The sequence below is a fragment of the Ipomoea nil genome, unplaced genomic scaffold, assembly GCF_001879475.1.
Source record: "Ipomoea nil cultivar Tokyo-kokei standard unplaced genomic scaffold, Asagao_1.1 scaffold2942, whole genome shotgun sequence".
In the NCBI taxonomy this organism is placed as follows: Eukaryota; Viridiplantae; Streptophyta; class Magnoliopsida; order Solanales; family Convolvulaceae; genus Ipomoea; species Ipomoea nil.
Window position 1 is genome coordinate 173,867 of NW_017619370.1, and position 22,449 is coordinate 196,315.

The 22,449-nt window shown below is 25.0% G+C and overlaps 2 non-coding genes across 2 annotated transcripts; both read left to right on the forward strand.

Moving 5' to 3' along the window:
* The first annotated feature begins 5,419 nt into the window (after window positions 1-5,419).
* Window positions 5,420-5,503, forward strand: TRNAL-CAA. The gene has a single exon. It is a non-coding gene; the product is annotated as a tRNA-Leu (tRNA).
* A 15,095-nt stretch (window positions 5,504-20,598) lies between these two features.
* On the forward strand, window positions 20,599-20,682 carry TRNAL-CAA. Its single transcript has one exon. It is a non-coding gene; the product is annotated as a tRNA-Leu (tRNA).
* The last annotated feature ends 1,767 nt before the right edge of the window (window positions 20,683-22,449 follow it).

Consider the following 22,449-nt stretch of genomic DNA (forward strand, 5'->3'; position numbering starts at 1 on the left):
GATCCCATCTCAACTATCTAAAAAAGTTGATTTAATGGATGAGATTGAATTAAAAATATCATTTATATACGGATATAATTAATACATATGAATGCCATTGTAATTTCATTGTGTTGTTTAAATTTGTTTATAAATGAAATAGAATATTTTCCTAATTTAAAAGATCCTATCCATGGTAGGAATAAATTCTAGATTTTAAATTTTGTGTTTTAAAAAAAAAAACCCAGTAGTGTGTGTTATAGTGTGCTACTGCCGCCATCCAGAGTGCAGGCATGGATGAAAACCTGGCTGGAAAGTGACGTTCGATTGTTTTTTTTTCCTGATTCGTAGTGTGTGCAGACACAGGTGTAGATGTGTGTAGACACGGGTGTAGATGTGTGCATTATGTTGTAGGTTAACGGGTGCAGAGATTATCCTATTTGGGGTGTGTGCATTTGCGATTTACGGAGTGTGCATTTCACTAAGCTAAGGAGTGTGCGTATTATTCACGCTTATCAACACTTGTGTGTGCCTGTTTTACTAAACATGTGTCCACAATAACGAAGTGGGCAGCTAACCCACCTAATCACCCACGTCAACAATTGGTATTAATATGCCATGTCTAGGGCGTGTGCATTCATAATTTACGGAGTGTGCATTTCACTGAGCAAAGTAATGTGGTTACTATTTGCACTTACCAACACTTATGTGTGCCTTTGACTAAACACGTGTCCATAATAACGAAGTGAGCATCATTGTGTGCATTTAACGTTATAGTAGATTGTTTTTCCTTAACCGATAACCGACCGTAAAGTGATACGTTAAGTGTGCGTCAGCGATTCGTATACATAGTTTTTAATTCCAAATCAATACTCGTCCCTACTTTGATACGTTTAGTAGAATGGTAATGACCGTGCTTGTGCAATCTCGATGTTAGACGTGTGCGTTATACGGAACGTTAATTTCCAAAGAACAAAGATGGAGAGTCGTTTCAGGTGCGTGGTTACCCATTTGTGTGTGCATATGACGAATCTAACAAAATAAACGAAGATAATAAATAAATAAAGTAAATAGACTACAGAAATATGTATGTATTACTTCTAAGTAAAAAAAATAAATAAATAAAAAAATTCAGCATTCAAACCAAAAAATGAAAGACAATATGACCAAATCAAATATGAAATGTATAGACTCAACAATCAAATATCTTTTACTACTTTTGATTTTCAGCCAACTCATGATCTGGAGCGTTCAAAAGCGGGTTTGCTAGGACACGAGGCAACAACACAATAGGGGGAGATACAAAATCGTCAGCAAACGGACTATCTACCACTACATTATATATATTTATATATATAATTTGCCAAGGGCCTTGTGGTCTACTGGCACTAAGTTGTTCTTTTATGTGTGAGGTTGTGAGTTCGAGCCTCAATGGTGAAGGTCATTATTTTCTTTAAAATATAGGGAAAATTGCGAGTTTGGTCCGTGAGTTATAATGATAGTGACGACTCAGTCCTTGAGTTATGACCGTATCCATTTTTAGTCCCTTAGTTAAGAGCGAAGTGGTGCATTTGGCCCCTGACCGTTAAAATTGACGGAAAATTTTAAAAATATTTAAAATTTTAGGGGTAAAGTAAGAAATTTACATTTTATTCACTTTCTTATATTGAAACCACTTTTGCAACATTATTTTCAACTTCCTAGAATTCTATTTCAAGGTTCTTCAATTCCAAAAGCAATTCAATAATCTTCGTATGACTTGTTAGTAACCTGAGTCTCGTATAAGGAACCTGTGACTCGGTGCAAATAAGAGAACACTTGATCATTGTTTTTAAGCATGTAAAACACATCATCCTAAAAGTTTCTGCTTTCCCTTACTAAACATAATGGTAATCAAACCATAACTTTTGAAATACAAGAAGATATCAATTAAAATTCTCAAGTTATTTTTATGAAAAAATTCACAAAGGGAGTAACTTGAGAATTTTAGTACGTAAAATTCTTTCGTAAGCTCTACAGTAACTTAATCAAGAATCGTATATCCTGACAATATATGAAAATTATATTATATATATACTCATCACCTCCTATATCTTCTTAAAAACCAGAGTAATGAATGAGGAACCTAAGAACCACTCATGAAAATTCTAAAAACTTTTGTAACTTCTAAGAACGATTATTGACTGTTGCATATGAAAAAATTTTACATACTAAAAATGTCAAGTTATTCCGTTGGTGAATTCCTCATAAAAGCAACCTGAGAAATTTGACATCATTTTGTATCTCAAAAGTTCTGGTTTGATTATCTTTGTTGCTTAGTAAAGAAAATTGAAAATTGATAGGATAGTGTGCTTCACATGTCTGAATACAATGATCAAGTGTTTCTTTGTTTGTGCTAATTCATAAGTTTTGTAAGTGTACAAAGTTAGTACACATTTAAACCTATGTTGGCTAATTTATTTTATTTTACTTTAATAGATTTAAGTTAGGCTAAAGCTCTTGGACCATTTCCTATCATATGATGAATCTTTTTGGAAAACATGGGTTATGTACGTACATATATTATGGAAGAGGATGTCAACATGTCAGATGGGTTAAAAGCTATTCCTAAGGAATTATTTGTGGTGGTGACTTATGCTATGAAGATTAAAAGAATTATTGTGGTGATGACTTGTTGCAAAGTGAGTGGACGGCTGCATATTTGGAGGAGTTTGTTGGAGTGGAAAACAATATAAAAGGAAGGCTTTAACACATTGAGATTTACGGATTTTCACTTGCTAAATTGAGAGAAGCCAAATTATATTTATTACAATTTTATTAAGCTGAATTGAGTATTGATATTTTGAGTGAAAGACATTCTAGAAAGCTACTGTATTAATCTCCATTATTATTATATTATTTCTTGAGGATTTCTGTCTGAGCTGCACAGTCAGTACTTGGTACAGCTGAAGCTCCGGTTGAAGATCGTCACGGCATACACGTACAATCCTGAGTAGATGTTACGAAGGTGTTGTAGTGGTAAAGGCTAGGGGTCATTTGTACTTACCTCTTGTAATACTCCTTGGTGAACATCTATAGGGGATTGGGCAGACGTGGGTTGCCCCGCAGACGTAGGAGAAGCACTCCGAACTGCGTGATCAATCTCTGAGTACTTGTTTTATTTTTATGCATTTATATTTCGTTATTTATGTTCATTAAATAACCTAGTTAATTGATAATGTAATATCTCATATAAAATAAGTAGAACATTAAAGGTATAATTGAATTCAAGATTCACGGTGCAATTTCAAGTTTGTTATACAAGAGCCAGGTTCCTAACAAGTCATACTAAAGTTATTGAAATGCTTTTAGAATTGAACAATATTGAAATAAGAGGCTAAGAAGTGAAAAATAATGTTGTGAAAGTGATTTTTGATATAAGAAGGAGAATAAAATGTGAATTTCATACTTTACCCCTCAAATTTTAAATATTTTTTAATTTTTCAGTCAGTTTTAACAGGCAGGGACCAAATGCGCCACTTCAATCATAACTGAGAGACTAAAAATGGATACGGTCATAACTCAAGGACTGAGTCAGAATTTAGGTATAACTCAGGGACCAAAGGTGCAATTTTTCCTATAAAATATTAAAGTGAATTTTTTTAACACTAATACACTTTAATTTAATTTAAAAGTTTTCAAATATTTAAATTGTCAAACTTTTTAGATTATAGTACATATCACAAACAATTATATATAAAAACTTTTTAAGTAAAACACAACTGTTTTATTTCACGTATAAAACACTACTGTGTTATTAGTCTAAAATAATGTGGCTTTCTTTTTAAATGGTGTTACTTTTTCCCAAAATGATTTAGAAATTTTTTTTACATATTTAAAAAAAGTCAAATCTTTTATTATATGTTTTTTTTTTTCATAGTTTTAAATAAATCAGATATTATAAACCATACTTAATTTTAAATTTTAAATTTGAAAAGAATTACTCAAATCACTATCTACATATGATATAAAATATTAAATTACAATTTTCGCGAATAATATAATCTTTCACATATTTTTTTCGATTCATATTTTATAAAATTAATCAATAGAAAAAATAAACATTTACAATATATTTTAATTATATATTATTTTTACAATACTTACTATCTACGTCGTGTATTTAATAAATTTAAGCATTATAAACATGCACACATATATGGGTGGATTCAAATAATAAAACCTATCTCCTATAAAAAGTGATGGGTGATCTCAACCGTCCATCAAAATTCATTTGAGGATTTTAGTACTAAAAAACACACGGGTTAATTTTATAATTACTACAAACTTCAAAATTTGCAATATTTATAAAACTAGATCTACAAAGCACTAAAATATTATAATATAATTGGTCAGGATGGCCAAGTGGTCTAAGGCACCAGACTCAAGTTTTGGTCCTCGTGAGAAGGCTTGGGTTCAAATCCCACATTTGACATTAGTAATAATTTCTCTTCTCTAAGATAAGTGTAATTAAAAAATTCAAAATTATCTAAATATATAATAAAACCAAATGAACGAAAGTTAACCAATAAATACTCAAATTTCATTTTTTATAACAATTATTATAATATATAAATGTCATATAGTAGTTAAGATTATTGAATTCTCCTTGAAATTTTATAATATAAAAAATTAAAGTGAATTTTCTACACTAATACATTTTAATTTAATTTAAAAGTTTCAAATATTTAAAATGTCAAACTTTTTAGATTATAGTACATATCACAAACAATTATATATAAAAACTTTTAAGTAAAACACAACTGGTTTATTACAGGGGTAAAACACTATTGTGTTATTATTCTAAAAAAAATGTGGCTTTCTATTTAAATGGTGTTACTTTTCCCCAAAATGATTTAGAAAAAACTTTTACATATTTACAAAAAGTCAGATCTTTTATTATATGTTTTTTTTTTCTTAGTTTTAAATGAATCAGTTATTATAAACCATACCTAATTTTTAATTTTAAATTTGAAAATAATTACTCAAGTCACTATCTATATATGATATAAAATATTAAATTATAATTTTCACCAACAAAATAATCTGAGAAATATTTTTTTTTTTCGATTCATATTATATAAAATTAATCAATAGAAAAATAAACATTTACCATATATTTTAAATATATATTATTTTTACAATACTTACTATCTACGTCGTGTATTTAATAAATTTAAGCATTATAAACATGCACACATATATGGGTGGATTCAAATAAGAACAACTATCTCCTATAAAAAGTGATGGGTGATCTCAACCGTCCATCAAAATTCATCAACGATTGAGGATATTAGTACTAAAAAACACACGGGTCAATTTTATAATTACTACAAACTTCAAAATTTGCAATATTTATAAAACTAGATCTACAAAGCACTTAAATTTTAAGATATAATTGGTCAGGATGGCCGAGTGGTCTAAGGCGCCAGACTCAAGTTCTGGTCCTTGTGATAGGGCGTGGGTTCAAATCCCACTTCTGACATTAGTAATAATTTCTCTTCTCTAATAAGGTAAGTGTAATTCAAAATTATCTAAAATATATAATATAACCAAATGAATGAAAGATAGCAAATAAATACTCAAAATGATAACTATTGACTTCCTTTTTTAAACGGGGTTACTTTTCCCCAAAATGATTTAGATAAAACTTTTATATATTTACAAAAAATGTCAGATCTTTTATTATATGTTTTTTTCATAGTTTTAAATAAATCATATATTATAATCCATACCTAATTTTAAAATAATTACTCAAGTCACTATCTAGATATGACATTAAATATTAAAAAATAATTTTCACCAACAATATAATCTGTCAAATATTTTTTTCTATTCATATTTTATAAAATTACTCAATAGAAAAATTAAACATTTACCATATATTTTAATTATATATTATTTTTGCAATACTTACTATCTACGTCGTGTATTTAATAAATTTAAGCATTATAAACACGCACACATATATGGTTGGATTTAAATAAGAACAACTATCTCACGTAAAAAGTGATGGTTGATGTCAACCGTCCATCAAAATTCATCAATGATTGAGGATTTTAGTACTAAAAAACACACGGGTTAATTTTATAATTACTTCAAACTTCAAAATTTGCAATATTTATAAAACTAGATTAACAAAGCACTTAAATTTTATAATATGATTTGTCGAGATGGTTGAGTGGTCTAAGGCGCCAGACTCAAGTTTTGGTCCTTGTTGAGAGTGCGTGGGTTCAAATTCCACTTTTGACATTAGTAATAATTTCTCTTCTCTAAGGTCAGTGAAATTAAAAAAATACAAAGTTATCTAAAATATATAATAAAACCAAATGAACGAAAGTTAACAAATAAATACTCAAATTTCATATCTGATAACTATTATTATAATATATAAATGTCATATAGTAGTTAAGATTGTTGAATTCTCCTTGAAATTTTATAATATAAAAAATTAAAGTGAATTTTCTACACTAATACACTAATTTAATTTAAAAGTTTTGAAATATTTAAAATGTCAAACTTTTTAGATTATAGTACATATCACAAACAATTATATATACAAATTTTAAGTAAAACACAACTGGTTTATTACAGGGGTAAAACACTACTGTGTTATTATTCTAAAAAAATGTGGCTTTCTATTTAAATGGTGTTACTTTTCCCCAAAATGATTTAGAAAAAACTTTTACATATTTACAAAAAGTAAGATCTTTTATTATATGTTTTTTTTTTCTTAGTTTTAAATAAATCTGTTATTATAAACCATACCTAATTTTTAATTTTAAATTTGAAAATAATTACTCAAGTCCTATCTACATATGATATAAAATATTAAATTATAATTTTCGCCAACAAAATAATCTGACAAATATTTTTTTTTTCAATTCATATTATATAAAATTAATCAATAGAAAAATAAACATTTACCATATATTTTAAATATATATTATTTTTACAATTCTTACTATCTACGTCGTGTATTTAATAAATTTAAGCATTATAAACATGCACACATATATGGGTGGATTCAAATAAGAACAACTATCTCCTATAAAAAGTGATGGGTGATCTCAACCGTCCATCAAAATTCATCAACGATTGAGGATTTTAGTACTAAAAAACACACGGGTCAATTTTATAATTACTACAAACTTCAAAATTTGCAATATTTATAAAACTAGATCTACAAAGCACTTAAATTTTATGATATAATTGGTTAGGATGGCTGAGTGGTCTAAGGCGCCAGACTCAAGTTCTGGTCCTTGTGAGAGGGCGTGGGTTTAAATCCCGCATCTGACATTAGTAATATCTAGTATTTGCACCCGTGCGATGCACGGAATGAATTTGTTGTTATATAATAAGAGTATATGAATCGATATATAATTATTTAAATTAGAACATCCAATATTGTATAGTGCAATTAAAGATATGGTTTGCATCATTTATATATTTTGATGTTATTATTGTTTGAATTTGTGTAAATAATTGCTCAAATTAATAGCTAATGTCTAGATGTACACATATGGTGCTATAACTTTGAAGATTTTATTTATCATTATTTAGTATTTTCATAAATTAGGCAAATGTACTCGTTCTCTAACAACTCAGTTATAGAAATGAATTGGTATCCTTATTCATTTGTATGGAAGATATATTTTTTTGTCAAGATATATAACAATTTTTTCACTTAAAAAAAACTTAATATCCTCCATTATATTTACACATTATTGAAACCTCTTTGTAGACGACATTGGTAGTGACAACGCAATCTTGTTCATCTTCGTCTAGAGCTAACACCTTCAATTCATCGGGACGGGTTATTTGGGTTAAAATATATAATGGTAGAATATTACTCAATTAGTTATCCTTTTATATTTTCAATCAATTAGTGATATCAGATTCATTTTCAGCAAATTATTTTTTTTATTTTCAGTCAATTAGAATATCAAATGCAGTGATATTTTTACCTAATTTCCGTTTCCATTTTTAATTGATGATGTAGATATTATTATTGAAATATTTCCGTTCCATTTTTAATTTACCTTCACTATTGTTTAAAATATGCATTTACTATTGATAATGTAGAATATTATTATTGAAATATTTTTTCCTCAAATTTTTAATTTTCATTCCAGTTTTAATTAAAATGCAATGATCTGACCATTTATTTGTCTTTTTTTAGTCAATTATGGATCATTTTTTATTTGCAGTCAATTATTAATATTCATTTCATTTTATATTTTCAGTCAATTAGTAATATTAGATTCATTTTCAGTCAATTATTTTTTTTATTTTCAGTCAATTAGAATATAGATGTAGTGATATTTTTACCTAATTTCCGTTACATTTTAATTTGATGATTTTTAATTTACATTTACTATTTTTTAAAATATGTCTTTACTACTTGATGATGTAAAATATTATTACTGAAATATTTCCTTTCCATTTTTAATTTTCCTTTACTTCTAAAAAAAAAAAAAACAAAAAAAAAACTTTGGACTTATCACTACTTGCCCACAGTGATGGGCAAACAATTATGTTTGTAAACATTTTCAAGAGCTCATCTTTCCAAACATTTTCAATGTGAGATTAAAATTATCCCACATCATTCTTATTTTTTTTTCTAATTTTAATTTTAGTTTGTATATTGTTTTGTGATGATGATGATGATGATGATGATTATTATTATGATGATGATGATGATGATGATGATGATTATTATTATTATTATTATTATTATTATTATTATTATTATTATTATTATTATTATTATTATTATTATTATTATTATTATTATTATTATTATTATTATTATTATTATTGACGATTTAAAAAAATTGAGATTGACAGATTCACCAAAATTTTAACAAATTCGTCATTTTAACAATTTATCTTTAAGCAAAACACCAAAAATGTTATTTAATAACTCAATAATTTGCTCTAAACTGCTAAAAACTAAAACAACACATACATTTTGTGTTAATTTTACCCAACACCCACTAATAATAAATAATAAATATAGTAATAAATAATAAATAATGAATAAAAACTAAAATAAGAAGACAAAGCTAAGAGCATCTACATCAGAGGAGAAATGTGGGAGAATTCACTACTTTTGAGGTCAAAATGCCATGGTGGCAGAGAGAGAATCAAGAGAGAGAAGGGGTGGGGAGCATCTGCAAATGTTGAGATATTACTCTGCCCAAGAAAAAAAATTAATGATGGAGGAAAGAGAACCAATAGAGAAATGACATGCTTATTTTTTATATATTTTTTTTTATAAAATCAGTTTTGATTTTTTTTCCCTCCCCTCCCACATTATTCTCTTTCCTACTCACTCTTACATTCTCCCCCTAATATCTCCAATTGATATGGATGCTCTAAGGTTTCTTAAATAAAAACCTTTTGACTTCTCAATGCAACATTGATTGGCAAACAATTATGTTTGTACGTCTTATATAGAGGAGCTCAAGAGCACATCTTTTCAAACATTTTCAATGTGCGATCAAAATAATCTCATATCATTTACAAAGGGAGCATGTGGCTCCCCTTTGTCTTATTTTATTTATTTATTTTTGTTAATTTTAATTTTATTTTGTATATAGTTTTGTTTGGATTATTATTATTATTGTTGTTGTTGTTGTTGTTGTTGTTGTCGTGTGGTTGTAATTTGATTATTTGGCAAATTCGATAAAATTTTAACAAATTCGTATTAATTAATTAGTGAGTTGATTAATTCCGTTTCCTTTTCTATTTTTCGTATATTAATGATTTTTTTATTTTTCAAAATTTTTGGTAAGTATTTTTTTGTAATGTTATTCTTATTATGATATTTTTTTAACAACTTTTCGTTTCCTTTTCCTTTTTCATTTTCATTGAATTAAAAATCCTTTTTTTTTATTTTTCAATTTTGCTGATTATTATTAGTATTAATCAGTAAATTCCATTTATTTTTCCATTTTTAGTGAATTAATGATCCTTTTTATTTTCATATTTTACTCCTAACTTTTTTACTGATTATTATTAGTATTAATTAATCAGTGAGTTGACTGAATTTCGTTTCTTTTTCTATTTCTCGTGAATTAAGAATCTTTTTTTTTTTTATTTCTCTAATTTTTGGCAGAATTTTTTTTTTTTTTTTACTGTTATCCTTATTATGACTACTTTTTTTCACAACCTTCCATTTTTTTTTTCATTTTCATTGAATCAAGACTCGTTTTTTTATTTTCCTATTTTACTGATTATTATTAGTAATAATTATTAAATTCTATTTATATTTCCATTTTTAGTGAATTAAGAATCCTTTTTTATTTTTCTATTTTACTACACATTTTTTTTCTTGATTATTGTTAGTATTAATTAATTAGTGAATTTCGTTTCCATTTTAATTTTTTTGTGAATTAAAGTTCTTTTTTTCCTATTTTACTACGAACTTTTTTACTAATTATTATTAATATTATTAATTGGTATTTTTTTCCCTTTTTTATTTTTTTTGGGCGGGAAAGTAAGAAATGATGATTTTATTTTTAATAATAGTATAGAGTATAGATTTTTAGTGAATTAAGGATTTTTTTTATTTTCCTATTTTATTGCTAATCTTTTTACTGATTATTATTAGTATTAATTAATCAGTGAATTTCGTTTCCTTTTCTATTTTTGATGAATTAAGATTTTTTTTTATTTTTTTAATTTTTGGTAGGATTTTTTTTTACTGTTATCCTTTTTTTTTTTCAATCTTCTATTTTTTTTCTTCATTTTCATTGAATTAAGACTCCTTTTTGTTTTCTTATTTTACTGATTATTATTATTAGTAATAATCAGTAAATTCCGTTTATATTTTCAATTTTTAGTGAATTAAAGTTTTTTTTTTTTAATTTTCCTATTTTACTACAAACCTTTTTTTTACTGATTATTGTTAGTATTAATTAATCAGTGAATTCCATTTCCTTTTCTACTTTTTGTAAATTAAAGATTTTTTTTGTCTATTTTACTACTAAGTTTTTTACTAATTATTATTAGTATTATTAATTATTAATTATTAATTATTAATTATTAATTATTAATTATTAATTGGTAATATAATTTATTTTTTCCCTTTTTTATTGTTTGGGCGGGAAAGTAAGAAAGGAGAATTTTATTTTTAGTAATAGTATAGATTTTTATTGTTTGGGCGGGAAAGTAAGAAATGAGAATTTTATTTTTAGTAATAGTATAGATTTATATTGATAGATTTATACTTTAAAAATTACATTTAGAAATTTAAAAAGTAGCATTTAAAATTTGTATGATACATACATAAGTGTTTGCATGTATATGTATGTATGTATTTAATTTTTTTTTTTATAAATGTTTATATTTTGTTAATTTTATATTTTAATTTCCTTAATTATATTTCATATTTATTAATTATAATTTAATAAAATTGCCACAAATATTTGTACGGAAGAAATCTTATATTTCTCAATTTCATTAATTATAATTACCAAATATTATAGCAATTACCATAATAATTTCATTTATTATATTAATTATAATACTTGTTCTCTTTCAATATTTAAATACATTATCGTAGTAATTACACCAAAGAAGGAAAGAAAAATTATTAGAATAATTACCAATGTTTTATTTATAGGTAGAAAATATGAGAATTATAAACTTGTATAATTTTTCAAAAAGGAAAGGTGTAATTATGTAATATTATCAATTACTAAATTTTAATTAATTTTCATTTTACATTTGCTTACCAAATAAGTTTTACTACAAAAGTTTGAGTGGGAAAATGAAATAGGAGGATTTTGTTTATATATATATATATATATATATATATATATATATATATATATATATATAGATTACACTAAAAATTATTCAATTCATATTACTATACAGTTATTATTATTCATATGGTAATTAATAGGTTGTTTTTATATTTGGTAATTAAGTCAATAATTAGACAAATTACTATACATATATTACGTTTTTTAACCTAGTATACGTCTATACATATGCATATAATACTAATTAAACCATTTTATAACCTTTTATTAGGCCGTCCACAAATAAAAAATAAAAAAAATCTACATATTAATAAAATTATTGTGCTATAATAATATTATGAAATAAGATATTAAAGAATTAATTGTAATTAATCAAATAATGATCCAGACTTCAGATTAGTGTATACATAAAATACTATTACGCCATTTCACATCTTTTAATATACTATATTTTTATATATGGTAATTAAGCCAATAATTAGACAAACTACTATAAATATATTACTACTTGAGTGATTTTATTACCTTTTATTAGGTTATCCACAAAATCAAAAAATCTACATATCAATATACGAAATTATTGTAATATAATAATTTTAATAAATTATTGATCAGAACAAAGACATGAATTGATCTACGTGCATACATTTAACATTTCTCATGAATATTGAATGTTATTTCCTACATACAAAAAATCATCTTAAACTGAGAAATTGAAAATTAAACTTCTACAACTTTAATATATGGTCATTAATCTCCCTTCCAAGGCTAGATTCTGGTGCTTTCTTAGGGCTCTCATAGCATCTGAGTGACTATAAAAAATCACTTCTGCAATGCCCTGCCACAATTACACATACATCTTCATCACAAACCAATTGAACAACTTAGCTTCAAATAACTGTTGGTCTGTAAATCGTGTCATAGTTGAGTGTGGACGAATTCAAAGAACAAATATATGTAAACACACAACCAAATTATCTATGTGTATGAATAAATTTGAAATAAAATTGAAAAAATACACGAGAGAGAACTTACGAAGACATCGTTGTTCGAAACTCCATCTCCAAAGTTGAATACATAACGCTTTGTCCAACGTTATTGAACAGTTTCTCTCTTGTGTGCAGATTGGGAAGAATGATGGTGATCCGCCATTCTTGAAAAAAAAAAAAAAAACTTAGAGAGAGATTCTTGAATCTCTGACGAGTAGTGCACTAGGAGGAAGCAAGTCCTATCATTTTATAGCAATAAAAAGTGACCATACATAAAATTAATACTAAGTATAAATTGATTATTATTGGAAAGAATATTTTTATTATTACGTTACTATAAATTGATTACTAATTAGTACATTTACAATATCATACATAATATTCATTTGCAATCCGTGTTATTACCATGCATAATATTCACGGTTAAAATCATTATTATTATATGTATTAAATTCAATATTAAATACTAATTGTATATAATAGATGATATTACAAAAATGTCCCCAAGTTTTGGGGGAAAAACTTGGCTAGGAGGATTTTAGTTATATATATATATATATATATATATATATATATATATATATATATATATATATATATATATATATATATATATATATATATTATTTTATACTTGAACAATAATATTATCAATTATATTTTAGAATATAATATTATATATAATATTACCAATTAATAGATTTTATTTAATTTCCATTTGACATTTACTTACCAAATAAGTTTTACTACAAAAGTTTTGGGGGAAAAATTTGTTAGGAGGATTTTACTTATATATATATATAGATTATTATTATTATTATTATTATATTATATTACAGATATATATATATATATATATATATATATATATATATATATATATATATATATATATATATATTGATTATAAAAATGCTGTAAAATGAATTATGCTTGTTAAAAAAAATGTAGAAACTTGAATGGCATGTACAAATCTTGAAATCAATATACTAACTCTAAGTTTCAGAAAACCTTACAAAATCATCAAAATTACCGTCTTTATCATCCTCGATCGCATCTCTACAATCTTCCATAAAAACTAAACCAATAGGGTTCTGTTACAAATGCTCTTCCTCTTCAATTTCCTTTTGTTGAAGCAGAACCTCCTTAAATATCTTCAAACTCATACCAGACAATATAAACTGCAAAACATATTGAACTACGTGAGAATATAGTTAGAAAAATGTAAAAAATTCATACAAAAAGAAAGTAGAGAGATGAGTCTGAGATTCTTTGATTGAAGAAGCCCTTGTATTTATAGGAAGAAAATACTAATTCAAAAGGAAAGTATAATAATTTATTTATTTAAGGTAATAAAATTATTATTATTATTACTATTATTATTATTATTATTATTATTTATTTAATTTAATTTCCATTTGACATTTACTTACCAAATAAGTTTTACTACAAAAGTTTTGGGGGGAAAATTTGTTAGGAGGATATATATATATATATATATATATATATATATATATATATATATATATATATATATATATATATATATATATATATAGAATAGATATAGATTTCTCTTCTCTAAGGTAAGTGTAATTAAAAAATTCAAAATTATCTAAAATATATAATATAACCAAATGAACGAAAGATAGCAAATAAATACTCAAAATGATAACTATTGACTTCCTTTTTTAAACGGTGTTACTTTTCCCTAAAATGATTTAGATAAAACTTGTATATATTTACAAAAAATGTCAGATCTTTTATTATATGTTTTTTTCATAGTTTTAAATAAATCATATATTATAATCCATACCTAATTTTAAAATAATTACTCAAGTCACTATCTAGATATGACATTAAATATTAAACAATAATTTTCACCAACAATATAATCTGTCAAATATTTTTTTCTATTCATATTTTATAAAATTAATCAATAGAAAAATTAAACATTTACCATATATTTTAATTATATATTATTTTTGCAATACTTACTATCTACGTCGTGTATTTAATAAATTTAAGCATTATAAACACGCACACATATATGGTTGGATTCAAATAAGAACAACTATCTCACGTAAAAAGTGATGGTTGATATCAATCGTCCATCAAAATTCATCAATGATTGAGGATTTTAGTACTAAAAAACACACGAGTTAATTTTATAAATACTTCAAACTTCAAAATTTGCAATATTTATAAAACTAGATCAACAAAGCACTTAAATTTTATAACATGATTTGTCGGGATGGCTGAGTGGTCTAAGGCGCCAGACTCAAGTTTTGGTCCTTGTTGAGAGTGCGTGGGTTCAAATTCCACTTTTGACATTAGTAATAATTTCTCTTCTCTAAGGTCAGTGAAATTAAAAAAATATAAAGTTATCTAAAATATATAATAAAACCAAATGAACGAAAGTTAACAAATAAATACTCAAATTTCATATTTGATAACTATTATTATAATATATAAATGTCATATAGTAGTTAAGATTGTTGAATTCTCCTTGAAATTTTATAATATAAAAAATTAAAGTGAATTTTCTACACTAATACACTTTAATTTAATTTAAAAGTTTTCAAATATTTAAAATGTCAAACTTTTTAGATTATAGTACATATCACAAACAATTATATATACAAATTTTAAGTAAAACACAACTGGTTTATTACAGGGGTAAAACACTACTGTGTTATTATTCTAAAAAAATGTGGCTTTCTATTTAAATGGTGTTACTTTTCCCCAAAATGATTTAGAAAAAACTTTTACATATTTACAAAAAGTAAGATCTTTTATTATATGTTTTTTTTTTCTTAATTTTAAATAAATCAGTTATTATAAACCATACCTAATTTTTAATTTTAAATTTGAAAATAATTACTCAAGTCCTATCTACATATGATATAAAATATTAAATTATAATTTTTGCCAACAAAATAATCTGACAAATATTTTTTTTTTTTCGATTCATATTATATAAAATTAATCAATAGAAAAATAAACATTTACCATATATTTTAAATATATATTATTTTTACAATACTTACTATCTACGTCGTGTATTTAATAAATTTAAACATTATAAACATGCACACATATACGCAAATTATGCCATGGAATCGTGTTCACCGAGAATGGTGAACACAAGGCAAAACGACGTCGTTTTTAGGTCAAAAAAAAAATTCGCGGATGTGGAGTTAACGGCACGCGTTTGATCAAATTATGAATTTTCTGTTATGAGATTATGAATTTTATGAAAATTCATAATCTCATAACAGCAAATTCATAATCGCATAACAGAAAATTCATAATCTCACAACTGAAAATTCATAATCTCATAACAGAAAATTCATAATCTTATAACAGAAAATTCATAATCTCATGGTTCCAAAGTGAATGTGTAGGCATGGTTCCAAAGTGAATGTGCAGGCATGGATTCATAATTTATGAATGTCTGTGATTTCGGACGGGAATATGTAGGCATGGTTCCAAAGTGAATGTGCAGGCATTAATTCATAATTTACGAATGTCCGAAATTATGAATGTAATGAAAATTCATAATCTCATAACAGAAAATCCATAATCGCATAACAGAAAATTCATAATCTCATAACTGAAAATTCATAATCTCATAACAGAAAATTCATAATCTTATAACAGAAAATTCATAATCTCATGGTTCCAAAGTGAATGTGTAGGCATGGTTCCAAAGTGAATGTGCAGGCATGGATTCATAATTTATGAATGTCCGTGATTTCGGACGGGAATATGTAGGCATGGTTCCAAAGTGAATGTGCAGGCATGAATTCATAATTTATGAATGTCCGAAATCTTTGTTCACCTCAAATTAAAGTGAAACTGCAAAATGTGAAAATAAAGAAGAAAAGTCACGCAATTAATTAAAAAAAAAAAAAAAAAAGATAACGGTGTACTAACACCGTTAGAACCGTGTTCACCATGAATGGTGAACACGGTTCCAAGGCATAACGTCTGCACACATATATGGGTGGATTCAAATAAGAACAACTATCTCCTATAAAAAGTGATGGGTGATCTCAACCGTCCATCAAAATTCATCAACGATTGAGGATTTTAGTACTAAAAAACACACGGGTCAATTTTATAATTACTACAAACTTCAAAATTTGCAATATTTATAAAACTAGATCTACAAAGAACTTAAATTTTATGATATAATTGTTCAGGATGGCCGAGTGGTCTAAGGCGCCAGACTCAAGTTCTAGTCCTTGTGAGAGGGTGTGGGTTCAAATCCCACTTTTGACATTAGTAATAATTTCTCTTCTCTAAGGTAAGTGTAATTAAAAAATTCAAAATTATCTAAAATATATATAATATAACCAAATGAATGAAAGATAGCAAATAAATACTCAAAATGATAACTATTGACTTCCTTTTTTAAATGGTGTTACTTTTCCCCAAAACATGTCAGATCATTTATTATATGTTTTTTTCATAGTTTTAAATAAATCATATATTGTAATCCATACATAATTTTAAAATAATTACTCAAGTCACTATCTAGATATGACATTAAATATTAAACAATAATTTTCACCAACAATATAATCTGTCAAATATATTTTTTACTCATATTTTATAAAATTAATCAATAGAAAAATTAAACATTTACCATATATTTTAATTATATATTATTTTTGCAATACTTACTATCTACGTCGTGTATTTAATAAATTTAAGTATTATAAACACGCACACATATATGGTTGGATTCAAATAAGAACAACTATCTCCTATAAAAAGTGATGGGTGATCTCAACCGTCCATCAAAATTCATCAACGATTGAGGATTTTAGTACTAAAAACCACACGGGTTAATTTTATAATTACTTCAAACTTCAAAATTTGCAATATTTATAAAACTAGATCAACAAAGCACTTAAATTTTATAACATGATTTGTCGGGATGGCTGAGTGGTCTAAGATGCCAGACTCAAGATTTGGTCCTTGTTGAGAGTGCGTGGGTTCAAATTCCACTTTTGACATTAGTAAAAATTTCTCTTCTCTAAGGTCAATGAAATTAAAAAAAATACAAAGTTATCTAAAATATATAATAAAACCAAATGAATGAAAGTTAACAAATAAATACTCAAATTTCATATTTGATTATTATTATAATATATAAATGTCATATAGTAGTTAAGATTGTTGAATTCTCCTTGAAATTTTATAATACAAAAAATTAAAGTGAATTTTCTACACTAATACACTTTAATTTAATTTAAAAGTTTTCAAATATTTAAAATGTCAAACTTTTTAGATTATAGTACATATCACAAACAATTATATATAAAAATTTTAAGTAAAACACAACTGGTTTATTACAGGGGTAAAACACTACTGTGTTATTATTCTAAAAAAATGTGGCTTTCTATTTGAATGGTGTTACTTTTCCTCAAAATGATTTAGAAAAAACTTTTACATATTTACAACAAGTCAGATCTTTTATTAAATGTTTTTTTTTTCATAGTTTTAAATAAATCAGTTATTATAAACCATACCTAATTTTTAATTTTTAATTTGAAAATAATTACTCAAGTCACTATCTACAAATGATATAAAATATTAAATTATAATTTTCGCCAACAAATTAATCTGTCAAATATTTTTTTTTTGATTCATATTTTATAAAATTAATCAATAGAAAAATAAACATTTACCATATATTTTAAATATATATTATTTTTACAATACTTACTATCTACGTCGTGTATTTAATCAATTTAAGCATTATAAACATGCACACATATATGGGTGGATTCAAATAAGAACAACTATCTCCTATAAAAAGTGATGGGTGATCTCAACCTTCCATCAAAATTCATCAACGATTGAGGATTTTAGTACTAAAAAACACCACGGGTCAATTTTATAATTACTACAAACTTCAAAATTTGCAATATTTATAAAACTAGATCTACAAAGCACTTAAATTTTATAATATAATTGGTTTGGATTGCCAAGTGGTCTAAGGCGCCAGACACAAGTTCTGGTCCTCATGAGAGGGTGTGGGTTCAAATCCCACTTCTAACATTAATAATAATTTCTCTTCTCTAAGGTAAGTGTAATTAAAAAATTCAATATTATCTAAAATATATAATATAACCAAATGAACGAAAGATAGCAAATAAATACTCAAAATGATAACTATTGACTTCCTTTTTAAATGGTGTTACTTTTCCCCAAAACGATTTAGATCAAACTTTTATATATTTACAAAAAATGTCAGATCTTTTATTATACGTTTTTTTCATAGTTTTAAATAAATCATATATTATAATCCATACCTAATTTTAAAATAATTACTCAAGTCACTATCTAGATATGACATTAAATATTAAACTATAATTTTCACCAACAATATAATCTGTCAAATATTTTTTTTCTTTTCATATTTTATAAAATTAATCAATAGAAAAATTAAACATTTGCCATATATTTTGATTATATATTATTTTTACAGTACTTACTATCTACGTCGTGTATTTAATAAATTTAAGCATTATAAACACGCACACATATATGGTTAGATTCAAATAAGAACAACTATCTCATGTAAAAAGTGATGGTTGTTGGCAACCGTCCATCAAAATTCATCAATGATTGAAGATTTTAGTACTAAAAAACACACGGGTTAATTTTATAATTACTTCAAAACTTCAAAATTTGCAATATTTATAAAACTAGATCAACAAAGCACTTAAATTTTATAACATGATTTGTCACGATGGTTGAGTGGTCTAAGGCGCCAGACTTAAGTTTTGGTCCTGGTGAGAGAGCGTGGGTTCAAATCCAACTTCTGACATTAGTAATAATTTCTCTTCTATAAAGTAAGTGAAATTAAAAAAATACAAAGTTATCTAAAATATATAATAAAACCAAATGAACGAAAGTTAACCAATAAATACTCAACTTTCATATTTGATAACAATTATTATAATATATAAATGTCATATAGTAGTTAAGATTATTGAATTCTCGATGAAATTTTATTATAATATGAAAAATTAAAGTGAATTTTCTACACTAATACACTTTAATTTAATTTAAAAGTTTTCAAATATTTAAAATGTCAAACTTTTTAGATTATATTACATATCACAAACAATTATATATAAAAACTTTTAAGTAAAACACAACTGGTTTATTACAGGGGTAAAACACTACTGTGTTATTAGTCTAAAATAACGTGGCTTTCTTTTTAAATGGTGTTACTTTTCCCCAAACTGATTTAGAAATTTTTTTTACATATTTTAAAAAAGTCAAATCTTTTATTAAATGTTTTTTTTTTCATAGTTTTAAATAAATCAGATATTACATTCCATACTTAATTTCAAATTTTTAATTTGAAAAGAATTACTCAAGTCACTGTCTACATATGATACAAAATATTAAATTATAATTTTCGCGAATAATATAATCTTTCAAATATATTTTTGATTCATATTTTATAAAATTAATCAATAGAAAAAATAAACATTTACCATATATTTTAAATATATATTATTTTTACAATACTTATTATTTACGTCGTGTATTTAATAAATTTAAGCATTATAAACATGCACACATATATGGGTGGATTCAAATATGAACAACTATCTCCTATAAAAAGTGATGGGTGATCTCAACCGTCCATCAAAATTCATCAACGATTGAGGATTTTAGTACTAAAACACACACGGGTCAATTTTATAATTACTACAAACTTCAAAATTTGCAATATTTCTAAAACTAGGTCTACAAAGCACTTAAATTTTATAATATAATTGGTTAGGATGGTTGAGTGGTCTAAGGCGTCAGACTCAAGTTCTGGTCCTCATGAGAGGGTGTGGGTTCAAATCCCACTTCTAACATTAATAATAATTTCTCTTCTCTAAGGTAAGTGTAATTAAAAAATTCAATATTATCTAAAATATATAATAAAACCAAATGAACGAAAGATAGCAAATAAATACTCAAAATGATAACTATTGACTTCCTTTTTAAATGGTGTTACTTTTCCCATAAATGATTTAGATAAAACTTTTATATATTTACAAAAAAATGTCAGATCTTTTATTATATGTTTTTTTCATAGTTTGAAATAAATCATATATTATAATCCATACCTAATTTTTAAATAATTGCTCAAGTCACTATCTAGATATGACATTAAATACTAAACTATAATTTTCACCAACAATATAATCTGTCAAATATTTTTTTTCTATTCATATTTTATAAAATTAATCAATAGAAAAATTAAACATTTACCATATATTTTAATTATATATTATTTTTACAATACTTACTATCTACGTCGTGTATTTAATAAATTTAAGCATTATAAACACGCACACATATATGGTTGGATTCAAATAAGAACAACTATCTCATATAAAAAGTGATGGTTGATGTCAACTGTCCATCAAAATTCATCAATGATTGAGAATTTTAGTACTAAAAAACACACGTGTTAATTTTATAATTACTTCAAACTTCAAAATTTGCAATATTTATAATACTAGATCTACAAAGCACTTAAATTTTATAAAATGATTTGTCATGATGGCTGAGTGGTTTAAGTCACTAGACTTAAGTTTTGGTCCTCGTGACAGGCATGGGTTCAAATCCTTCTTTTGACATTAGTAATAATTTCTCTTCTCTTAGGTTAGTGAAATTAAAAAAAAAAAATACAAAATTATCTAAAATATATAATAAAACCAAATGAACGAAAGTTAACAAATAAATACTCAAATTTCATATTTGATAACTATTATTAATATATAAATGTCATATAGTATTTAAGATTGTTGAATTCTCCTTGAAATTTTATAATATAAAAAATTAAAGTGAATTTTCTACACTAATACACTTTAATTTAATTTAAAAGTTTTCAAATAATTTAAAATGTCAATCTTTTTAGATTATAGTACATATCACAAAATATTATATATAAAAATTTTAAGTAAAACACAACTGGTTTATTACAGGGGTAAAACGCTACTGTGTTATTAGTCTAAAATAATGTGGGTTTCTTTTTATATGTTGTTACTTTTCCCCAAACTGATTTAGAAAAAACTTTTACATATTTAAAATAAGTCAAATCTTTTATTACATGTTTTTTTTTTCATAGTTTTAAATAAATCCGATATTATAAACCATTCTTAATTTTAAATTTTAAATTTGAAAAGAATTACTCAAGTCAATATCTACATATGATATAAAATTTTAAATTATAATTTTCACGAATAATATAAATCATTCAAATATATTTTTGATTCATATTTTATAAAATTAATCTACGTCGTGTATTTAATAAATTTAAGCATTATAAACTCGCACACATATATGGTTGGATTCAAATAAAAACAACTATCTCATGTAAAAAGAGATGGTTGATGTCAATCGTCCATCAAAATTCATCAACGATTGAGGATTTTAGTACTAAAAAACACACGGGTCAATTTTATAATTACTACAAACTTCAAAATTTGCAATGTTTATAAAACTAGATCTACAAAGTGCTTAAATTTTATAATATAATTGGTTAGCATGGCCGAGTGGTCTAAGGCGCCAGACTTAAGTTCTGGTCCTCGTGAGAGGGCGTGGGTTTAAATCCCATTTTTGACATTAGCAAT